General features: G+C 48.8%; 1 long non-coding RNA gene across 1 annotated transcript; it reads right to left on the reverse strand.

Annotated features, from left to right (window-relative positions):
* Window positions 1–1,148: 1,148 nt before the first annotated feature.
* On the reverse strand, window positions 1,149–5,097 carry LOC121138814. The gene is made up of 2 exons (XR_005875671.1): window positions 5,031–5,097; window positions 1,149–3,351 (listed from the first exon to the last, which is right to left on the reverse strand). It is a non-coding gene; the product is annotated as an uncharacterized LOC121138814 (long non-coding RNA).
* Between the last annotated feature and the right edge of the window lie 1,643 nt (window positions 5,098–6,740).

A 6,740-nucleotide genomic window follows, 5' to 3' on the forward strand; every position in this document is an offset into this window, starting at 1 on the left:
CCATATATGGCCATCATCAGCTCGAGCATCCAGTCAGTCTTTTTATCCCCCCGACTCTGGCCGCCCTGGACTGTCTATCTCTTGAAGTCAACATGCACTTTTTGCGCAGCTGTTATTTACCGAGTGCTGTGCTCAGCGCTGGAAATATAAATAGAGCATCAGGGCTGGTCTGAAGCTCCACTGAGCTCACAGCCTCAGGGGGAAATAACACCGCAAACCAGGAAACCACCCCATACATGGTTATGCCGTGTGATGGAGTCCTGTGGGCTGAAGACAAGAAAATTTTTATGAAGAATTAAGAGTATTTATTTCCTCCCTTTTTCTGAGGACTGATGTAGAGAGATGTGGCTTCAACTCAGTAGAAGCAGGGACCAGGCCTTCCCTTGGAATTTGCACACCATTCTCTGCTCCATGGGGGTCTTTCATTTTCACTCAATACGTGGGAGACTCAAACACCCTTCTCTTAAGGTAGGCCTTTTGATAGTTCTGGTATTTTCTATGAAGCTTGTGTCTAAGTATGGTTGGGGTGGGGACCTAGGAACAGAGAGGCAGCCTCTGGGTACATGGGCAACATTTGGTCAGGCCTGGTTGAGTATCTGGGAGGCCGTTTGGGGCTGGCCCTGGGTGGCTTCAGAAAAGAGCAGAGCTAGACCCATTCATGCAGTTTGTGGCAGCCCAGCCTTGGTCTGGGGTCATTTTTATGAGCAGCTGTCTTTTTATCCCCCTTGGAAAATATTGTTGGATGAAAATGAAATTTCAGCTGTGTGTGCCTTGGCATTGATTTTTCTATTTGTGATAACACACCCAGGCATACCTCCTTTGATATCAAGAGGGTAAAATGTCCCTAACACGGAGCTCTCCATTCTGGGTAATGGATAAAGCCTGTTTATGAGATGTCATTTATTCCACAATAGACAGTAAATAAAAGCCGTTTCAAGCTTGGGTTAAATCAAAGCTCGTTCAGGATTTCAGCAGATTTGCAAGTCACCTCGGGGACTTCATCAGCTTGCTCTTCCTGGCGGCTGACTCTTCCCGCCTCTGCCCCTCTGCCCAGCCTCCAATTCTCCCCACTGCCCGGCCCCTGGCTAAGGACCCAGCTGTGCTGTGAAAACTTTCTTCTTTCTGTTTGGTGAATAAAGACTCTGAAAGACAGCGAGAAATTCATGTTCTGCTAACAAAAGTCAGAACAGGTGGGGGAAAAAAAGATCCCAGGAATATGAGCTGCAAGATGAGCTTCTGAGAGTCAGCAGCGACTTCAGGTCATATGGAGACAGCTTCCTCCACCTGCTGGGGACCTGCACACATGCATAAGGGAGACAGGGGACAGGGACTTGGATCACCTCGAGCTTCCTTGGGCTAACCAAGACAGACCCTTGCCCGGTGAGTTCACCTTAAATGAAAGGGTTTTTAAACCCAGCCTGTGCTGACCCTGTGACCTGCTCTGGCCAATGGAGTATGAGCAGAAGGGGCCGAGAACAGACCAACGGCTGGCCTTCTGTGAACATTTAATAGGCCTCTCAGAGAGAACCCTTATTGTTAGCCACGCACAAGCACGGTGGCTCTCACCTGCAGTCTCCATACTGGGGAGGTTACAGCAGGAGATCATAAGTTAGAGGTCAGCCTGGGCTACGTGGTGAGACACTATCTCAAAACAAACAAAAAATAAGCCTTTGTTGGTAGAAAGACAAAAGGTAACAGAACTGTGAAGCTGATGGAGCAAGGTCCTTCGGAGAATTCGGGCGTGGCTTCTTCCTCAGGAGACTTGCTGCCTAGCTGGGAAGAACGGTATCTCTGTTCTGGGGCAGCTGAGTGACAGAACAGCAAAACTGCAGGTCTGACTGAGCTGGGTCTCCTGGGAGAGCTCTGGGGTAACGTAGGACTCCCCAGTCAGTGGCCTGGAGATCCACTCAGGGTCTGAGTTCCTACTAGGACCTCTGCCTCGGGTGGTGCAGAGGTGGGTGGTGCTTGCTCTCCCATGAGGTGAGCTAAGGAGAGTGCCATCCATACAGGTAGCGGTGTCAGATGAGGCACACTTCAGCACAGGTGACTTGCTAAGGCCAAGTTAATGACTGAAGTGGTAAAGAGCTCACTGACATCAAACCGGAAGTACCTACGGCACTGAGTGAAACCGGACTGACTAGAAAGCCCATTCGGGAGGGCAGAGAGGAAGGTCCTTTAGCAGCTCAGGTTGCCTGGTCCTCGGTCCCTTTGGACTCTCACGGCTACTTGGTGAGCTACATCTTCCACACCCCCTTGCGTGGGAGCAATGGTTGCTGTCCTCACTTTGCAAATCCAGGCCCAACATGGCCAGACACGGGCCAGGACTTGAAAGGTCCTCTCTGAACCCAGAATTTTGCCTTCACCAGTCTCTGTGCAAGCCCCGTCCCCCGCCCCAGATGTCATTCATCATGACAGGACTCCTAGGTGGAGAGCTAGGCAGGAGTTTGGCTTAGAAACCACCAGGGTCTGCAGCTTAGCAACCACTAGGCTGATTCCGAGGGCAGCTACAGAGGACAGCGGCACTCAGGGATTCTGTAGGGATGATAAAGGAAGGGGGCGGGGAAGACAGGATGAAACAAAGGGAAGAAGGGGGGGCTGAGCTGGCCCCCTCGCTCCATCGGACCCCTCGAACCCTGCTCCTGCCTCTCATTTCCCGAAAGTGGCGCCCGGGTGCGTTCTGTTACAGTTAGCGTCCTGTCAGATGTTTCATTAGGACCCAGGTTTTGATTTATAACCCTCTCTGCAAAACTGTGCTCCTGGCTGAAAACTGGCATCCGAGGTCTTGAGCCACAGGAGCCATTTCTACGGAAGACGTGCAAGGCCTGCTTTGGGGGTGGGGAGGCCTGAAATAAAAGGAGAGCCCGAAGATCTGCAGAAGCAAGCTTCGATTGGGGGAGGGGTGGGCGGATGTCCAGGGGGGTTGGGTTCTTCATCTGATGCATTTCTGTAAAACTTTGCAAAGCCAGTTCGCGCAGCGGTCCTTTGGAGACGCTTCATCGCAAGCATCGTTATGAATAACAATGAATAGCAACGACGACGTTAATGATCATGGTACTGACTCCCTTGTTGGGCGATGTTTCCATTACTACACGACTTCCAGGTGCCTGGGCTCCCTGACACAGCAGTCCCGAGGAGGTCAGGAAGAAATCATTATGTCGGTTTTGCAAATGACAGAACTGAGAGCCCAATGCTGTGCGTTAAGGCACTAGCCTCACCTGGGGCCCCAGGTACCTTCTGAAGGGCACTCCAATCAGCAACAAAGTCTGTCTGTGCGTGCAGCTCAGCCTTCCCACTTTTGTTTTCGAAGAACACGCATCACTGCAAGCAGGTCCCATTTTAAGCCACATGAGGCTTGGAGAAAACAAATGTGAAAATAAAAGTGCTATTTAATATAGGCATCATTATTACGATTGTTATTGCAAAAAGCCTATTTGGAGCTGCCTAAAAACTTTAAAACTGATTAATATTTTTAGAGCATTAGAAGGTACATTTTTTCAAATATAAATTATTTTCTCCCGAATGATTGAATAATCATAATCATTATCATCCCTTCCATTAATTTGTTGCTTTGTACATAATTTTCCATAAATTAGCATATCTGCTGCTCTGATGCCCCCATTTAACAGATGAGGAGATGGAGGTTCCATAGCCTCTAGCAAATTGAACTGCTTGAGACTCATGCCAGAGACCAGCAAGCTCCCTACCTCATCACTTTGCCACTTTGGGTAAATAGTGACTGAGGGGTAGTCTGGAGGCCCAGCTGTGCTGAGTCAGAAATCTATAAGGAGAGAGTCATGTAGCAAAGTCACCGTCAGGAGAGCTGCTCTAGGGACAAGCCCCTTAAGTCTGGCATGGGGTGCTCAGCCTCTCTTCCTGGCTGTCCTCCTGCCCTCCTGCTGGATGGAGTCTGCCCCATGAAGCCCTGCCCAGGAGCCAGGGTGATGGGGCTTCATTTCTCCCACTGAGCGAGAGTCCGGCTGTCACTATGTTGTTATTTATGAGTCCCCCTTGCCCAATGAGTGGCCTCCAAGAGGCCCAGCCTGGGCCTGCTGTCTGGCCACACTTGTCACACGTCATTAGATGTTTGGTTGCTGCTGACCCCTCTGCCATCTGGCTGAACGGCCTCAGGGTGAGGGGAGGCAGGCAGCCTCTCCCTATGCAGCTTGAGTCTGCTCTGTTGGAGAAATGAACAGTTTTCAGGGCTGTTTACTGAGCACAGAGAGGAGACAGAGGGACAGCATCTCTTATAGGAGGGCCCCTGCCTTGGTCATCACTGCCGTGCGGGGTCAGGTGACTCTGCCTCGGAGCTGCCCCATGCACGTCTTTAGCAGCATCCTTGACTTCCACCTTCCATATCGACAGGTTCACTCTGTCCCCTATGTAACAACCAAAAATCATTCCAGACACCACTGAATTGTTCCCAGGGGAAAGGAACAAAATCACTGTCTTTGGGAACTGCTAGCTGTCCCTATTTGTGACATGAATCTGGCAGTGGGTAGCTAAGATATGACCATGACCGACCTGGATGTTCCCAAGCATCAGACATTATTGAGCTGTATAGAGAGACCATGGGAATTCCTGACCTCTGCGATAGAGAATCCATGGTTCCGGAAGGGATGTGATTGGCTTGAGGCTGCTCAGCAGCAAATTGACTGGGTTTGAAAGATGAGTTTTTCCAGACTTTGGTGCTGGATTTGTCCTGACTTTGTGTCCGGTTCACCTTTCAAGGGTTTGGCCAGGCCAGCTGCTTAGCCCCTCTGTTTTCTGACTGCATACTTGGAGTGGAACCAAGGATGTTTGAATCATGTCTTGCTATTGTTTCTACTACCCCACACATGCTTCTCTATCCCTGTCTTCCCTAGGGCTCCCCTCTCCATACCCTGGAGCAAACCCTTCCCTTTTCTACCATAACTGAACCACAGGACCCAGGAAAGCGGGAGGAGCTTGGTTCCTCTCCTTTGGCTGTTTAAGAAGATCCCCAGGCAGAGAAATGCATAAAAACATCATTCTCTAAGATTTCTGTCACTTACCAGGTTGATAGAGGACTTTAGGGGCACAGTATTTCCCAGTTCATACAAACTAGGAGATTGAGTCTCTATAAGAAATGAAATGTTGGAATTAACAACAGCAACAAAAAAAAATAGAAACATAATTGCTATTGCTATTTTAACAACTGCCCATGTATCCTTAACTATAAGTTACCCCAGGTCCTCTTTAGAAATGAGTGGCTAATTTCTGAACATCTTTCATATTCTATAAAACAAGCTGGTCCCAAGAGAACCTGTCTCTAGATGGATCTGTCATGTGGATTCTAGAGGGAGCAGTAAACGGTTTTATATATCAGCTGGTGAAACTGTCCAAAATTGCATGGCCCACTTGCTGTCTAGCATGTCATGACCTTGCTGGTCTCACTACAGGTGCAAGTTGTAGCCAAGGTCTAGCCTGGGGTATCCAGCCATGCTGCTGGGCTTTATCCCTTCAGCACAGACAGCTTCTCTGACCTTCGTCATCCACCAGCAAATCTTGCTTTCCTGATTTTATCAAACATCCTAGTTTCTGCTTGTCTTTCCTTCAGGATACACATGCCTCAGCTAACAACCCCTGTCCTGGAGAAATACATAAAGCAGAAAGAAGCATAGAGACCAAAAAAAGGGGCATCTATTACTACCAAACAATGCTAGAAGACTGGGGGCTGACGGCTTTTCTGCTTTCCCTAAGCCAAGGTTTGCTTGTTGCTATTGTAAACTCATGTTTGAGTGGCAATTATTCATGCCGTGTTCAGATGTAAGGTCAGATGTGCTGTGTGATACCCAGTGGACGCAAACACTCAGTGGCTTCCTGGATCGTGTGGAGTGGGGTCTGGCACTGCAGAAGAGGCTGGCTTGCCTAAGGTGAGACCAGAGGTGGCATTTACACAGATGGAGAGGATAGAAGGAACTGCACTCTGAGAAGGTGCAGATGCTGATTGAGTCTGAAGCATCTCTGGATGTGTTTTGCTGTTAGGTTTCTCTTTTTCATTTTTTTTGTTTTGTTTTGTTTTGTTGGTGTGTGTGTGTGTGTGTGTGTGTGTGTGTGTGTGTGTGTGTGTGTGTGTGAGCTCATCTCACTGGGTAGCCTCATATGGATTTTAAGTTGAGTTTCTCTTGACCTGGCCTCCTCAATTGGGGAAACTAAAGGCCTGTCCAACCATGCTAAGTTTTATCTGTTACATTTGATTGTTGTCTGAGGAGAAGTTCAGGCTGTCATAGGCCTTGAAAAGCAGGCAAGGCAGAAGTAAAACGTAATGATTTGAAATCCAGAACATTTCTTTAGCCTCTACCCCACCATGCCTCTGCTTGCCCAGTGACCCCTGAATGCTGCCACAACCCCAGGGACTTAATTAGCAAAAGGTTTAATTAAGTGATGTCTTGTGGTTGGTAATGTTGATGTTAAAATACAATACCCCACTTTCTCCTACAAACTGTACACAACTCAGCACACACCCAATACTGTCAGCTCCTTACGTGGAGCCACGCCCTTGTGAAATGGCAAAAGACACTGATAGCAGATGGGGTGTGGACAGGGGAAAATAGCTGAGGCCCAGCAAGTTGACACCACCTGCCCAAGACTGCAAATTAAGTCACTCATGGAATGTGGGATCCACACTGTTGTCTGTCACAGAATGCAAGACTTTGCAAGAGCATTAGGCCCTAGCAGTCACCACACATCAACCCCCAACAACCTTCAAGCAAGATCCTCCA

Source organism: Mesocricetus auratus, unplaced genomic scaffold, assembly GCF_017639785.1.
Source record: "Mesocricetus auratus isolate SY011 unplaced genomic scaffold, BCM_Maur_2.0 Super-Scaffold_6730, whole genome shotgun sequence".
NCBI classification, from domain to species: Eukaryota; Metazoa; Chordata; class Mammalia; order Rodentia; family Cricetidae; genus Mesocricetus; species Mesocricetus auratus.